Below are 17,727 nucleotides of genomic sequence, written 5' to 3'. Positions count from 1 at the left end.
TGAAGCTGGGGAGAGGCAGCCCCAAGGATATAAACTGGCAGATGGTCTATGCCATGGAAGAGATCGTGATGACCCACAAACTCCACCACCTCCTCATTCAGAGGAATTAAAAGGGGTAATAAAATAGACTCTCTTCATCCCATCTCAGACAAATGTATCAATGGGCTTCTCCTCCAGGTGATTTTTGGGTGAAGTACTTCATGCAGAGATGGTTCCCTCTTGTTCCCACACCCCAGTCACCAGCACTCTGCCACATATGCCTGCTCTGTCCTTTCCAGTCCTACTTGGCAAGTGGTGGGCCCCGGGGATCCCTCAGCCATCTCCCTCCTCCAGGGCCCAGAATGCCCCTTCCTTGGCCTCTAATGCTGCTGGGGAAAATGCAATGCATGTATCGGGGGACCCAGGGTACACAGAGCCTTCAGCCTTTCTGAGCTTCCTCCAGGGATGGAGCTACAAACTATTTGCTTGGAGCTGCCTTGGTTAAGCACCTTTGCAGTGGAAGCACCCGTTCTTTGCACCTGTACCCCTCAGTACATTCCTCAGCTAAGACAGCAGGCGTCAGAGGTTGGTTTCCTTTCTGATTGACTGGTTTGATCTCCTTGCTTTATAAGAGACTCTCAAGAATCTTCGCAAGCACCACAGTTCAAAAGCTCAATTCTTTGGCATTCACCATTTCGTATGGTCCAGATCACTCATCTGTACATGATTACTAGAAATATCATAGCTTTGACACTACAGCCCTCTGTAGCCAAGTGAGGCTCTGCTTTTTAATACACTGTGCAGGTTTTTCATAGCCTTTCTTCCTTCCAAGGAGCAAGTGTCTTTTAATTTGGGGCTGCAGTCAAGGTCCATTGTGGTTTTCAACCCCAAGAAAATAAAATCTACCACTGTTTCCACGTTTCCCTCATCTATCTGCCATGATGTGGTGGGACCAGATGCCATGAATGAGTATATTTTTGTGAACAGTTTCTTGAATGTTGAGTTTTAAGCCAGTTTTTGCATATCCTCTCCTCATCAAGAGGCTCTTTCGTTCTTCTTTGCTTTCTGCCATTAGAGCAGTGTAATCTTCATTGTGCCTGGTTTAAGAAAATACACCCTTGTAAAAAATAAGTTTTTTGGTTATCAGAAAGAAAGGGTCATAAAATGTCAGCAGGTCTCATGGCCAGAAGATGATGTAAAACCCCTAAGAACTTTTTTTATGTAAAGCACCTGATTTTGATAAAGGTCAGGACTGCTGACCCCCACATGACTCTGTATTCATCCCTATGTATAACAAAAGGTATATAAGCAAACCTAAAAATAAAAAAATAAAAAAAAAATGGGATCAGTTTCTAGAAAGACTAATTCCCCCATGTCGTTCCTTCTTGCTCCCCATTTTTCTGGCTGAATTCCCATCTGGAGCATGGATGCTATTCCACATAAACCAAGTTATTCAGCCTCTTTTTCTCCACTAATATTTCCTACTACACTATCCATTTCTAATCTCTCTCTATGTCTGTAATTAAATATGTATTTTTCCAAAGACACCGACTCCATCCCCACCTTCAAATCACCCTGGATCCACTGGGGCTGGACCCCAGCAAGTGGCGCCCGGAACAGGCTATTTAAAGGTAAGTTCTTCAGAGCAAAAGCTCTCCCTGAAGCACTCTCTGTTGCTCCCCCTAAAATATTCTCTGTTGCTCCCCCCAGAGTGATTCAATCACTCCCCGCCCCCCCCCCCCCGGAGTAATTTCAGTTACTCCCCCGTGTTGAGTTCTTGGGACGGATAGGACCCCACTTAGGGTGTTGCAGACCCCCCTGTAGGATAGACAGGGTGAGTAGGAGTGGGAAGTGTTGATGGGTTGAAAAGAAACCCGGTTGATAGGTTCAAAAGAAACCTGAAGTGTTGATTCTTGACAACAAATCTGTACTGAAATCTTAAACCTTTCTCTATAGAAACTTTCTGACATGGGTAACAATGAGTCAAACTAAAGACAGCTCTTCATAGGAGTAATTTTACAGTTATTAAGTAAGAGAGGAATTAAAGTTAAGAAATCCAATATTCAGTCATTTTTTCATTTGTACAAGAGCAATGTCCTTAGTTTCCAGACAAGGGCTCTGTTAACTTAGATACTTGGTTGAAGCTAGGAAAACAGCTAAAAACTTATTATACTTTGCATGGGCCTGTAAATGCTTTTGCTCTGTGGAATATGATTAAAAATGTTCTGGATCCCTGTCATGAGGTTGTTAAATAGACTATGAGAGAGGCTATGAAGGTGGATGGTAATGGATCTCCACCTTCTATGCAGATCTTATTTTCTGCCATTGGCGAACAAAAGGAGGGATACTATGCTCTACCTCCCGAGGAAGGAGAGGACTTACAGGACGCTGCGGCCCAGCGCCCTGGTGAGCCCCCTCCCCCTCTATGCAAGCCCTTAAAAATTTATCCAACATTTTCTAATTTAAGGCGACCACCCCACCTCCACTAGCGCCTCCCAGAACATTGCCTAAGGTTGAAAAAGATAGGGTAAACAAAGGAGGGTTTAAAGCAGAGCCTGCTCCTTGCAGAAAACCCCCTCAGGGGGACCTCACCCAAGCCAAAAAAAAAAAAGAGTAAATGACAAAAAAAAAAAAAAAGAGAGAGAGAGAGAAAGAAAACAAAATAGGAGAAAAAGAAAGAAAAGTGATCATAACAAAAAGGATTTTACAAATAGAAAATATTTTTCTTGAGGCCAAATGGGTGCATTTTTGCTGGCAATGTCCTGCTAAACAGAGACAACAAGCCATGCCAATTAACCCCAGGTAGCTCAGGACTAGGCCTCAGTTCCACCATGGCAACAATATTAACCCCTGACATGCTGGTTACTGATTCCAATGGGAGCGGCTAGCACTCTGCCTGAGGATATTCTGGACTTGTGCCAGGGCTTAGCTCGCTTTCTTTTCAAGGAATTTCGGTAGTACCTGGTGTAGTAGATTCTGATTATACTGGGAAATTAAAGTTTTGATCTCGCCACCTACTAAAATTGTGCAAATTAATAAAAGTCAAAGAATAGCACAGCTTTTGCTTTTACCTTATTATCAGACAAGAAAAACCTTGACTTCTCAAGCTAGGAGCCCCAGAGGATTTGGATCTAGTGATCTAGGTTTTTGGGTGCAGGAAATTACCACTTCTAGGCCTTTAAAAGATCTTTACTGGCCCAGCTCCTGGCCATTTACTACTGAAAATGAGTTGATGGGATTAGAGAAAGTGGTATGTGGAGAGGGAATGCTGCAGAGGAAAAGGTGAGGGAGAGTTTAAAACCTTGGAGAGTAGTGAGTTCCCCGTTGCTGGAGATATTCAATCAATGATTAGATAGTTGCATGTCATCTAAAAAACTATAGACCAGATTTGGGTTATGGAAGGATAACTGGAAAAGCTTATAAAGATATTGTGCAACAGCTCTTTACTTGCTTCTCATATTTAAGTCTGCCAAAAATTTTGAAAAATGATAATGCCCCTTTGAAGCTGCGGAGAAGTTGTTTACTAACTTTAAATGATTTCCAGTAATTATTAGGAGATATTAATTGGTTACGCCCACATTTAAAACTGACTACTGCAGATTTAAAGCTTTTGTTTGATTGCTTTAAAAAGGCGATCCTAATCCCAGTTCTAAGAGAAAGTTGACTAGTGAGACAGGGTCAGCTCTTGTTAAAGTGGATAAGGCTTTAAATGATCAGTTAATTAGGATTAATATTACCAAAAGATGAGATTAAATTATTCCAGGGTGCTTGTGACAAGAAGGCCCATTGGTTCCATCTACCAGTGACCCCAAGAAAAATAGTTTTATCTTATCCCAACTTGGTGGCACAATTAATTTTAAAAGAAAGAAAAAGAAGTGTGGAACTTCTTAGAAAAGAAGTAGCAAATATAGTAATTCCATTCAATAAGGATCAACTGCAAGTCTTTTACACAATAGTGATGATTGGCAAGTCTCCCTGATAGATTTCAGGGGTCAAGTTTTGTTTCATTTGCCCTCAAGCCCCCACAGTAGCTAAAAGTGCGAAAATGTTAGATTGGTGGTTTAAAGATACCTGTGGAACTTTTCAACCATGTGTAGTTCCTTCACTCCCCATTACCCTGTGGGGGAGGGATGTGCTGTCTCAAATGGGAGTGTTACTTTTTAGCCCTGATGACTTCTCAAATGCTACAGATGGGCTAGGATCCATCAAAAGGATTGGGTAAACAACAAACCGGTATAATTGAGCCAATTTCCCCAACTCCTAGAAACTTACATACTGAACTGGGGTATCCAAATTTATAATGGAGGCTATTGTTTTTGCTGCAACCCCATTGCATGGAAATCTCAGGATCCAGTGTGGGTGAAACAATGGCCTCTACCTAAAGAAAAGTTGCAGGCAGCTGAAATGTTAATTATTGAACAACTAAAATTGGGGCATACTGAGCCCTCAGATAGTCCCTGGAACACTCCTATTTTTGTCATTAAGAAAAAAAAATCTGATAAATGGCGACTTTTACAAGATTTAAGAGCAATTAATGCCACCATAGAGGACATGGGAGCTTTACAACCTGGGCTCCCCTCTCCAATAGCCATTCCAGAGGGATATAATTGTAATTGATTTACAAGACTGCTTTTTCACCATTCCCTTAAATGCTGAGGATAAAAAGCGATTCACCTTTAGCCTGCCATCAAATAAACTTAAACAGCCTTACCTACAGTTTCAGTGGAAGGTTTTGCCCCAGGAAATGAAAAATAGCCCTGCCCAACTTCATACTGATGGAGAATGTTAGCAAATGTATATTGAGATGTACGCTAATATATTATCTACTAAAGCATAAGAATTTGTGCTGTGACTTTTAATGCCAAAAGAAAAATTACCAGATTTTATAATTTATATTAATAAGTTTGGCCTTTTTTGCCTTAAGAACTGAATATGCTGGTTCAGAACTTTAAGACAAGGTGTTAAATCATGAGAAATAGTCATTTTTTGTTGATTTCACTTATTTTCCAATTATTAAAACATTATCTACAATGGCGACTTAGACAAAAGGATAAATTAGGATTCATAGACTTATTTATGTGACACCTAAATAGCTAGGCAAACATAGATCTGACATTTGCTGCCTCAACATTACAGTTTAATTGGAAATGTTTTTAAGTTATATTAAAGCCTGTTTGTGCTGAAAGTTTGATCTAAAAAACTAATGATATCAATAAGTATATTCAGTTTAACATTTAATTTCAATGATGAATCACTTAGTCTGCAGGTCTTATCTTGCACATTCTTTATGTAATTACAAAATCAGTGTCAAGTTTATCAAAAAGCTCATAGTGTTTTAATATTTTATTAACATGGACGCTTAAAAGTTTTTTAATCTTTAGAACTTAAGTTGCTCAAGGAGAATTTTAAATATTTTCTGTATATAATTATAACATTATTGTCACACAGATGTTGCACATTTTATGTGCCAGAAGCCTTAAAATTCTTCCGTGAAAATGTTGATATATTGTTACAGTTATTTCAAATTTGATATGTGGAGAAAAATAGGGATTAGTTTATGTCCATATTGGAAAACTTTAAAAGATTACTTGGAGGTTTCAGAAATCCTGGTTTTAATTAGAGTGATAAAGTCATTATGTAGTTCAGAAGCTAATATTCTAAATAATATATATTCACATTAAAGTTAAAATGGTTAAGCAAAACAATGCCTAACTTGTTGGCTTGTAACTATTCTGGGATCTGAAGCTTGTTGATGTTCTGTTCCTACCTGAAGAATTTAATTGCTTGCTAATTCTAAATGGCTTGTCAAACAAACTGATGTTACTTTAGTTACTGGGATATCTGCCTATTTGGAAAATATGTTGATTTTTCCCCTGTTTAATAAAAGCAAGTTCTATATCTGGGTTGCTTAAAAAATAAAAAATAGCCCCACCCTATGCCAGAAATTTGTTAATGCTGCCCTAGAAGATACTAGGACTAAATATAAACAGGTATATATGATTCACTACATGGATGTTATTTTAATAGCTCATACTAATAGAGCTCATTTGCAAACTGTCCTCCAAGGTCTGACCAAGGCGTTGACAGCTAGAGTTTTAAAACTTGCCCCAGAGACAATTCAAACTAACCCACTCATAACTTACTTAGGAAGGGTTATCAATTCAGAAACTGTGACTCTTGCCCCTCTGCAATTGAAATAAGACCATCTTGCTACTTTAAATGTTTATAAAAAACTTTTAGGTGATATTAACTGGATTAGACCTTATTTAAAATTAACCACTGCTGAACTAAAATCCTCTTTTTAACATCTTACCAGGAGAGTCTAACCCTACTTCTAAAAGACAATTGACTGCTGAGGCTTGGGAAGCCCTAGGCAAAGTAGAAGCAGCTTTATCTGATAGTTATGCAAAAAAAAAAAAATTGACTTAACAGTAAACTGGCAATTCCTTTGCCTAGCAACCCTGACAGCACCTACGGGAGTTCTGTGGATCCCTTAGAATGGATCCATCTTCCCGCCCAAGCTAAAAAAGTAGTGGCTCCTTATCCAGGCTTGATAGCAACATTGATCTTAAAAGGGAGAAAACAAAGTATTAAATTGTTTGGTAAAGAGCCAGCAGAGATTGTAATTCCATATAAGGAACAACTTGATGCTTTTCTAATGTTTGATGAAGATTGGCAGATTACTATAGGAAATTAATGTGGTGAAGTTTTGCATCATTTACCCTCACACGCTTTGTTAATTCAAAAACTAAAAGAAGGGGAGTTTAAGTATAGCTCTCCCCATCAAACCTTGCAACATACTCTTTTCTATTCAGCCTTTGAAAGGGGCTACGACTCAGCCTCTGGTTAAATAAAAAGATCTCCTTACAGGAGAGTGAAAAGGGCCAGCTATACTGCTAACTTGTGGGAGAGGATGTGCTTGTATTTTTTCCACAGGACGCAGATTCGCCAATTTGTTTCTCGGACAGATTGATCCCCCATTGCTTCAAAGGGCACTCCTCTGCCCCTGCTGCCGCCGACGCCAAAGGGAACAGCAGTGCCCCGGGAACCATGGGCGGGGCCAGCCTGGCTGACCAGACCCAGTGCAACGCGCCTGCAGCCAGCAGCCCTGCCAGAGTCTGTGCTCGCTTGGCCGCTGTGCCCACCGGCAAAAGAGGCGACATAAACATAGGGATCCCGGCGGGACTGACAGCTGCTGCAGCGTGAACTCTGACCAACAAATGATTCTATTTACTCTATTGTAGCTTGTTTACCCTCTCCTTACGTTTTTCTCTTTGTTAATGATTCTGGGAAACTTAATGTTCATATGAATTACACAGGTGGACTTAATGTAGTGTCTTGTAAACAATGTATGCTCTCATCTTGTTAAGATTTAATGCAATCAGGACGGTTAGTGGGCTTACTAATTTTAGGGAATTCAGCTTTAATAACAACAACTACTACTGTTACTGTGGCAGCATATCATTGACTCAATAAGTGCAAATGCCCAATGTGTTGAAAAATCATAATTCAGGTGTTTGGAACAGCTCTGATATTGGCCTGGACTTAGGAAAACTTCATAATCAGATACAGACCTTGGAACACTCTCGTTTGGATTTTACTGCCTCTGGAGCCGCTAATGACTTTTTCCACACCTTCTCTAACTTTATTTCTGGAAAAAACATTCTGGCTAATGTCTTCAGTTATGTTGCTGTTGGTTTAATTTTGCTTCTTATAATCATTCTTCCTTGTATTGTCAGGATTCTTTGGCAGAGCATTCAGAAGCTCTCGACTGAGCTGCACCTGATTATTAAAAAAATAAAGGGGGGGAGATGCCGGGGGCCAGCGTGAGGAACTCCGCCCAAGGCAAAGGTCATGAGGAAGGAGGCTTCGGCATACACAAAGGCGTGATTAAGCCTCAGGATACCCCCTGTTCCCAAGCATCTACCCCCCAAAACAGAGTACTTTATGGGGGGCTCTCCCCCATAACCATTTCTCTCAGAGGAGTTAACTTGCAGCTCCAAGTTAATAAAAATTCTTGGGCATGACATGAGTGTTTCAACTTACGAACTCTGAAGGTTACCTAGCCTGCCTGTACAGGTTCGTCCAGCCCACATGTGATTGTTTATAACCCCCCAACTGTGAGAGGCACGAGATGTTTTAGACTTACTAAAGGCAAATTCTTTGGGGAAGTTAGAAATTATTAGTATAGTGGGTTGGTTAGGAATTATATTGGTGAAGGGTTTTTCATTTGTTGTGCCAATAATTGCTGCTAACTCCCTGCCTTGGGTGTGACAAGGGTGTCTCAGGTCAAACCTCTTTGCTGACAGACTAGCTTGTGTGACAGCCTCTCAACCATAAACAGCACAGAGAGTTTTGGAGTATTTTGAGAGTCTTAATTAGCATAGGGCTTTTCTCATCGTTGAGTCAATGATTGCCGCCAGGCTTCCATATCCTTAGGCACCTGGGAATATATTAATCAAAGTATTTGGAATATAGAAAAGGAAATATAGTAGTTTTTGACATTAGCAATACTAGACTTTTTGAGTTAATGAATTTTCTCTTTTGTAATAGATCACTATACTTTGTTATAAATCACTGTGTCCTTGCTATGTAAAAATGCAACTTTATCACTATCTTAAGACTAAATAGATCTTAAGGGGAACATTGGTGAAAGGATTTTCATTTGTTGGGCTGATGTTTTGCTGCTAAATCTGCATATTCCCTGCCTTTATAATGAATATAACTAGCATATAGGAGAAATAAGTATTAACCTTTAAGATTGATCATGTTAACCTTGGGTTAAATAAATTCCTTTCTTGATTGTAACTTACTACACCCTCACCCTATAGGAATGCAACTTTATTTGGAGGGTGGTGCCTGGTTTAAGAAAAAACACCCTTGTAAAAAATAAGTTTTTGGTTATCCGAAAGAAAGGGTCATAAAATGTCAGCAGGTCTCATGGCCAGAAGATGATGTAAAACCCCTAAGAATTTTTTTTTTTATGTAAAGCACCTGATTTTGATAAACGTCAGGTCTGCTGACCCCCGCATGACTCTGTATTCATCCCTATGTGTAACAAAAGTTATATAAGCAAACCTAAAAATAAAAAAATGGGATCAGTTTCTGGAAAGACTGATTCCCCCATGTCGTTCCTTCTTGCTCCCGTTTTTCTGGCTGAATTCCCATCTGGAGCATGGATGCTATTCCACATAAACCAAGTTATTCAGCCTCTTTTTCTCCACTAATATTTCCTACTACACCATCCGTTTCTAGTCTCTCTATATATCTATAATTAAATATGTATTTTTTAAGGATGCTGACTCCGTCCCCGCTTCGAATCACGCTGGATCCACTGGGGCTGGACCCCGGATCTGTGGATGTTGATATTTCTCCCAGCAATCTTTATTCCAGCTTGGGATTTATTCAGTCCAGCATATTGAATGATGTATCCTATATAGAAGTTAAATAACTAGAGTGAGAATGTACACCTTGTCCACTTCTTTCCCAGTTTTAAATCTTTCACTTGTTCCATGTCTGATTCTAACTGCAGCTTTTTGACATACATACAGAATTTCCAGGAGACAGGTAAGGTGATACTGTACTCTCATTTCCGTAAGACTTTTCCACAGTTGGTTGTGGTCCACACAGTGAAAGGCTTTAGTATAATCAGTGAAGCAGATGGAAATGTTTTCTGGGATTCCCTTGCTTTTCTCTATGATCCAATGGATGTTGGCAAATTGATCTCTGGTTCCTCAAACCAGTTTCTACATCTGGAAGTTCTCAGTTCATGTAGTGTTGAAGCTTACCTTGAAGGATTTTGAGCATTACCTTGCTAGCAAGTGAGATGAGTGCAATTGCATGATAATTTGAACATTCATTGGAATTGCCTTTCTTTTGGATTGGAATGAAAATTGACCTTTCCCAGCACTGTGGCCACTGCTGAGTTTTCCAAATTTGCTGACATACTGAATGCAACAATTTTACAGCCTCATTCTTTAGGATTTTTAAATGGCTCAGCTGGAATTCCATCACCTCTCCTAGCATTTTCTAGTGATGCTTCCTAAGGCCCACTTGACTTCATACTCCAGTATATCTGGCTTTACATGAGTGACCCAAGCATCGTCCCTATCCCGGTCTTTATGACCGTTTTTGTACAGTTCTTCTGTGTGTTCCTGCCACCTCTTCTTAATCTGATCTGCTTCTATTAGGTCTTTGATTTTTCTGCCCTTTATTGTGCCCATCCTTGCATGAAGTATTCCTATGGGAGCTCCAATTTTCCTGAAGTGATCTGTACTCTTTACAATTCTATTATTTTCCTCTAATTCTTGCAGTGTTCACTTATGAAGACTTTCTTATATCCCCTTGCTATTCTCTGGAAATCTGCATTCCATTTAGGATATCTTTCCCTTTCTCCTTTGCCTTTCACTTCTCTTATTTTCTCAGCTGTTTTTAAGGCCTCTTAGGTAATCACTTATCCTTCTCACATTTGTTTTTCTTGGGGATGATTTTGGTGACCACCTCCCGTAAAATGTTACAAACCTCCATCCATAGATCTTCAGGCTTCCAGACCTAATCCCTTGAATATATTTTTCCTCTCCACTATAAAATAATATGGTATTTTATTTAGGTCATAGCTGAATGTTTTAATGGTTTTCCTTACTTTCTTCAATTAAAGCCTGAATACTTCTTGCTTCTGCCTAAACATTGTTGCCAGATCACCTCCCACCACTCCCAGTGGGTGTAGAGCAAAAACACACAATTTGAGGACTGTTACCCTGGGTTTTTGCATGGCTTTTCACGTGCTTAGCTGTATGACCTTGATCAAGTCCCTTAACCTCAGTTTGCTCATCTGGTCAATGGGCATGATGATGATAATTCCACCTCTAGATGCATGTGTGCCTGCTAAGAAGAGGTGGCCCTGAGAGGGCTTACTGGGTTCCTGAGTCTGGAAAAAGTATTAATTATTTTGCCACCTGGGGAAATGGAAATCTTCTGTGTAGAGGTTATGGCTGCCATCCCCAAGGCTAAATACTGATTCAAGCCAAATGACATCTATCTCTGAACCTGACCCAGAACTCTGACTGAGCCAATGCTTCTGTTTTCTGGGCCCCAACAAGAGCTAATCATTACTGGCTCAGATTGCTCCCTTCTCAGGCTTACCAGTCAGCCTTTCCTCGTCAACTACTTCTAGCCTGAAATCACACTGCAAGGAGAGTTGTAAGGCTGTTGGTCTCTTTTCGGTTTCCCACATCTCCAGCGTAGCAAGAAGTTGCTGTTATGGCTACTTGTCATAGAAACAGCTATGGCAACCTGTACAGTCCAGTCTCAGCCTGTTAAATGTAACTGTCTCCATTTGGCGCCTCATGTTTAAATTACCTACAGTTGCCTTAGAATCGTTCCTATGCTTTCTGTTTAATGACCAAATATGTGTGGACTTGATCTAGTTTTCTTTCCCAAGTATGATTCCAACCATGCAATGAAGTAACCAGACATTTAGTCATCTAACTACCCACAGGAATTGACAAAAGCAAACCACCCATCCGTTTCTTGCTTGCCCCAAAACAACTTTGAAGTGATCTCCTGAAACACTGTGATACATTGGCATGTACACTCCAGAAGGGACACTTTTTCTCTGGATTTGTTTTCTACCTAATGCAGAATGTCTACAATAATCCTGGCCTTCCAGTAGCTGGTCACCTAATTTTTGCAGACTCAGCCCACTCCAAATCCCTTCAACATCCCTCAGTAAAATTTAGAGAACAAATTCAGTCAAAGCTCTCTCTCCTACAGAAAAGTTTTGTTTTTTCTTTTTCTTTTTATTTTTAGAGAACAGTTTTTGGTAACACATTCAAATTCTTGTGCTCCTTGCCTTGGATTCAAGGACCTGCACCAGAGGATGGGAAGCCTCTCTTTCCAACAAAATCTTTCTCCACTCCAACCAGGACCAGAGCCTTCCCTGGACCCTGTGTCCTCATTGGTATCGTTCAGTTGCTAAGCCATGTCTGACTCTTTCTGATTACATATTCGGCAACAAAACAGGCTCCCTGTCTTTCAGTATTTCGTGTAGTTTCCTCAAACTCATGTCCTTTGTGTAGGGGATGCCATCTCATACTCTCATCTCTCTCCTTCTGCCCACAATCTTTCCCAGCATCAGGGTCTCTTCCAAAGAGCTGGGTCTTGACATCATTGGCCTAAGTGTTGGAGCTTCATCTTCATCATCAGTCCTTCTAATGAATATTGTTCTACCACTTCCAAAACAAAACTCATGCTTCCAATCACCTAACAATATTGAACATTGATAAAGTTTAATAGAAGTGGGATCTGGTCCTCTGGGAAATCCCAGCACTGCTGCCCTGCCTTTCTCTTACCATTCTTTCCACCTGGCATAGAATTGCTTCCCTACAGCTTCTCCAGCTTGAAATGGCCTGCTGACCCAAAATTGTCAGCTATCCAGGACTTGTTCCTTCCTCCTTCCTTAAAGACTTCTGCCTGCTCCCTGATTGTCCTCAGTACATCAGTTCAGTTCAATCTCTCAGTCATGTCCAGTATTTGCTATATCATGGGGTGCAGCAAGCTAGGCTTCCCTGTCCATCGCCAACTCCCAGAGCTTGCTCAAACTCATGTTCATCAAGTTGATGATGCCACCCAACAATTTCGTCTTCTGTCTTCCCCTTTGCCTCCTGCTTTTAATCTTTCCCAGCGTCTGGGACTTTTATAATGAGTCAGTTCTACCCATCAAATGGCCAAAATAATAGAGGTTCAGCTTCAGCATCGATCCTTCCAATGAATATTCAGGACTGATTTCCTTTAAGCCGGACTGGTTTGATACCCTTGCAGTCCAAGGGACCCTCAAGAGTCTTGTTCAGCACACAGTTCCAAAGCATCAATTCTTTGGTGCTCAGCTTTCTTTATGGTCCAACTCTCACATCCACTCCCGACTTCTGGAGAAGACACAGCTTTGACTCTACAGATCTTTGCTGGTAAAGTAATGTCTATGCTTTTTAGTATTCTGTCAAGGTTTTTCATAGCTATTCTTCCAAGGACCAAGTGTTTTGTTTTATTTTTTTTGTTGTTGTTGTTTTTTTTTTTTTGTTGTTGTTGTTGTTTTTCCCCACAGCTGCAGTCACTATCTGCAGTTATTTTGGAGCCCAGGGAAATCAACTCTGTCACTGCTTTCATTGTTTCTCCATGTGTTTGCCATGAAATAATGGAACTGGATGCAGTAATCTTCGTTTTTTTTTTTATCTGTACATACCTAATCAAGACCATCTCCAATAAAATGAAATGCAAAATGGCAAAATGGTTGTCTGATGATGCCCTAGAAATGTTTTGCCCAGTGTCCGAGTCCCCAAAACTGAGAGAATAAGACACCCACAGCAATGCAAAAGCATAAAAGGGTTTATTGCTAGCTCGAGCCAGGGCTCCCCGCCACATCCAACACAGTGGAGTGGAGCAACAGCCCCGAGCCCAGATTTACAGCAGTATTTATAAGTTTTGAACAAAGATGGGGAGTTGGCAAGGGTTGACCGGCTGCAGGGGTTTCCTGGTATTTACTGATTGGCCAGTTATCATCCCTTTGATTGGCCAGAGTTATCATCTCTCTGACTGGCCAGAGTTATCATCCCCGGAAGCCCCAGAAGCATGACTCAGGGATTATTTTTGGCCTAGTGCACCTCTCTGAGCCTGTCATGGCTCTGGTGAGGTTGTAACGTTCCCCCCTTGTCTTTAGATCATATAGAGGAATCTTCCTCTTTGTTCTGGGGTACAGTTTGATATTGCTGTCTAAGCACAAATAGTTGAACTGTATTAATATGCTCTTTTATAAACGTAATGAGCCTGTTGAGGATGCATGGGCCAAAGGTGAGTATTAGTAAAAGCACCATAAGAGGTCCCACCAGGGTGGAAATTAATGTCATCAGCCACGGAGATTGTTGAAACCAAGATTCAAACCATCCCTGCTGGGCTTCTCGCTCTTTCGCTGGGCTAGTCCTCCTCTCACCTTTGCCATAGATTCTCTTATTATCCCGGTGTGGTCTGCTTAGAAACAACATTCTTCTCCCAGGGCCGTGCAGAGCCCCTCTTGCTGCAGAAAACTTAGATCTAGCCCTCTTCGGTTTTGCAAGACCATCTCGGATAGGGAGGTCAGCGATTTTTCTAGGTGACTAATTGACTCTTCTAGGTGGGTAATGTCTTCATCTATGGCTGCAATGAAGTAAATCCCTGGCCTTGGAGGGACAAGGCTGCTATCCCAGTCCCTGCCCCAGCGATCCCAAAGCCGAACATGGTTGCTATGGTGATGGCTGTAATAGGTTCTCTCTTGGTTCTGCCTTGTATCATTTGACTGGGGGTTTGTTTTTTGGGCCCAGTAGTCGTACGTTATCTTTTCAGGGTGGTACAGGATTTTTGGCACAACTGCCACCAAGATGCAGAACTCTTCTTTAGGATTGAATACTGAGATGTGTAAACAAGGGGTTAGACCAGTACGTGAGCAGACCCACCATCCCCCCACCTCTGGGATAATCCATTTAATCTCAGTTAGCTCTGTGGGTTTGGTTGTGTAGGCACATAAGGGGGAATTTTCAGGTGGAACTCTGCCCACACAGAGTCCCTTTCCCCAAACCTTTTTCATTGTGAGGCCCATTTTCCATTCTCTCCAGCGACATTGAGGAGGATCTATACTATCAGTGAGGCCATAAGAGGCGTTAAGACACATTGCTTCATAGTAAGGAGGGGGGGGTATAGATTATAGCAAAGCCAGCAAGATTTAGTTGCTTCCGGGTTAGTTTGATTTAAGGTTATATAGGCTGCCTTAACTAATTTTCATAATGGGTCTAAGTTTTTGAGGTTGCGGATGGGACCCAGAGGATCAAGTGAGACTAAGGATGTGGAAACCGCTGTGGTCGGGCTGGGAGTTACGTCAATTTTCTCCACTGGGTTGGGACCTATACTGTGTATCTGTGTTGGTTCTAGAATCTGGCTTATAATTATAATTCCTCCGTAAATTTGCGCGCCTGCCACCGTTCTTGTTTGTATTCCCCAGGATAAGCCAGAAATCCAAGCCCTCTCTTTTTTGTGCTTTTTTCTGATTGAACCTTGTCTTAACCTGTGCATAGTTACAACTCTCTCCACATTCAAAAGTTGGGTCCCCAGGGGCTCTGGGGGTGGACTTTGCGAACGAGATGTTAAGTAGGTCCCGATTTCCTACTTCCCAGCCCCGAGGCCCATCATCAGAAGTAATACAATCCCATGATTTACAAAAATAATCTTGTGCCCCCCCACAAGTCTTCCATTTGGTCCTCTGGTAGCCCGGGCATGCCCAGAACCTCTGCATCCGGAGGAAACCCCTTGCCCAAGGTACACCCACCACCAGCTTTAGGTCAAAATATAGGTCTGGCTACCAGGTGTTTGGAGGATGTATTTCTGTGGTTAAGTTGAGCATGTCTCGTGTTAGTCCGTCTTGAAGCTTCCAGGTGATTTTGGCCGGCTGGTGCAGGTTGTTATGGGTGGCTCCAGGGTCGAGAAGGATGGTCACCAATAGGACAGTCAGGATGACTTGTCTGTTGGCAGATGAGCTTTATCTTGAAGGGGTTTGAAGGGTGTGGCGTTACCTCCCATTCTTTTTGGGCCTTTTCTTGCTCTTCTGGAGTGGCTTGGCGTACATGGTTGCAGTGCACCCAAGGTCCGATACCGTCGACCTTTAAAGCAGTGGAGGTGGTAAGAAGAACAACATAAGGAGCTTTCCATCTAGGTTCTAATGTCTTGGGTTGATGTCGCTTGACCCAGACCCAATCTCCGGGACCAACATTATGTGAGGGGATGGTCCCCTTGTTCTGACCCTCGTGGATTTCCCTGATCAATTTCCAGACATGCATATGCACCTTGCCTAATGCCATCAGGGCTTCCTGGAATTGTCCTAAAGTAGGGGGTGGTTGTTTTCTTCCCTCAAAGATAGGGCATATGGGAGGGAGCCTCCCATACATAATTTCAAAAGGGGTTAGGTTCAGCTTGTAGGGGGTATTACACGCACGGAAGAGAGCGAAGGGAAGGAGAGTCACCTAGTCCCCGCCAGTCTCTATTGCCAATTTTGCCAAAGTTTCTTTTAGAGTCTGATTCATCCTCTCAACCTGTCCTGAGCTCTGGGGATTGTATTCAAAATGCAGCTTCCATTTGGTCCCCAGAGCTAAGGCCAGTCCCTGTACAATCTGACTCACAAAGGCAGGCCTGTTATCAGAGCCAATAGTCACCGGCAGCCCAAACCTAGGTTCTATTTCTTCTAGGATCTTTTTAGCTACTATCATTGCTGTTTCCCCCTTAGTAGAGAATGCTTCCACCCACCCAGAAAAATTATCCACCAAAACTAACAGATAACGGTACCCATACTTGCCTGGTCTTACCTCTGTAAAATCTATCTCCCAGTGTTGCCCTGGCCTTTCTCCGGTCGTTTGCATAGGTAGGCCACTGGTCGCCTCCAAGGCGACCTTTCCCATCAAGACTCCTTTTCCCATTCCCCGTTTTTCATCTACAAACAATTGGAAGGGCTTGGACGGCTCAGGGAGAGCAAGGGCTGGGGCTTCCAGCAGAGCCTGTCTGAGTTCTTGAAAATTCCGTTTCATTGGTTCAGTCCAAGTCCAGTTTTTATTTTCTCTACTTCCTTCATATCGTGGCCGGGCCTTTTCAGCAAATCCCAAGATCCATAGCCAGCAATACCCAATAGCCCCAAGAAATTCTCTCACTTGTTGAGGAGTTGCCGGATCAGGGATCTGCAATATGGCCTCTTTCATGGCCTGCATCAGCCATCTCCGTCCTTGTTTTATTTTATACCCTAGGTATATGACTTGCTGCTTAGCAATTTGAGCCTTCTTTGCACTAGCCCGGTACCCCAAGGTCCCCAAAGTTTGAAGGAGGTTGCCTGTTGCTTCTAGGCATGCCTCCTCAGTGGTTGCGGCTAGCATAAATCATCAACATACTGCAATAGAACAATGTTGGGGTGATTGACCTGGTACTCATGGAGGTCTTCACCCAGAGCCTCATTGAATAGCGTTGGTGAATTCTTGAAGCCTTGCGGAAGTCGAGTCCAAGTTAGCTGTCCTGAGGTCTGGCTGCCTTCTTCTATCCATTCGAATGCGAAGATCTCTTGGCTCAAGGGGGCCAAGGGTAAACTGAAAAAAGCATCTTTCAAGTCCAGAACAGTATACCAGACGTAGTCTGGAGGAAAGCCACTCAAAAGGGTGTACGGGTTAGGGACGGTTGGATGTATATCATTCACCCGTTTGTTGACTTCACAAAGATCCTGCACAGGCCTAAAGTCCGTTCCCCCTGGCTTTCTCACAGGTAACAAAGGAGTATTCCATGGAGATCGGCACCTTTTAAGAATTTTTGCCTCCAGAAGCCATTGTATATGTGGTGTGATTCCTCACCGGGCTTCTAGGCTCAAAGGGTATTGTTTTACCTGGATAGGGGTGGCGTCTGACTTCAGTTTGACAATGATGGGAGGCCTCTGTTTGGCTAGTCCTACCCCCGCATTTTCTGCCCAGACTAGAGGGTATTTTTGGACCCAAGGTTGTACATTGGGGTCAATGGCCATGAGCGGCTTTGGCTGATACAGTCTGTATTCGTCTCTCAATGCCAGAGACAAAACGTGTATGGGATGTCCGGTCCCATCTAGAACTGATATCTCTCTGTGGTCAAAGTGAATGTGGGCATTGAGTTTAAATAGTAAGTCTCTTCCCAGCAAGGGTGCTGGGCATTCTGGTATCACAAGAAAAG

Source organism: Ovis canadensis, chromosome 21, assembly GCF_042477335.2.
Source record: "Ovis canadensis isolate MfBH-ARS-UI-01 breed Bighorn chromosome 21, ARS-UI_OviCan_v2, whole genome shotgun sequence".
Taxonomy (NCBI): domain Eukaryota; kingdom Metazoa; phylum Chordata; class Mammalia; order Artiodactyla; family Bovidae; genus Ovis; species Ovis canadensis.
The sequence above is the reverse complement of the archived record's forward strand: the minus strand, read 5'-3'. Positions refer to the sequence as shown.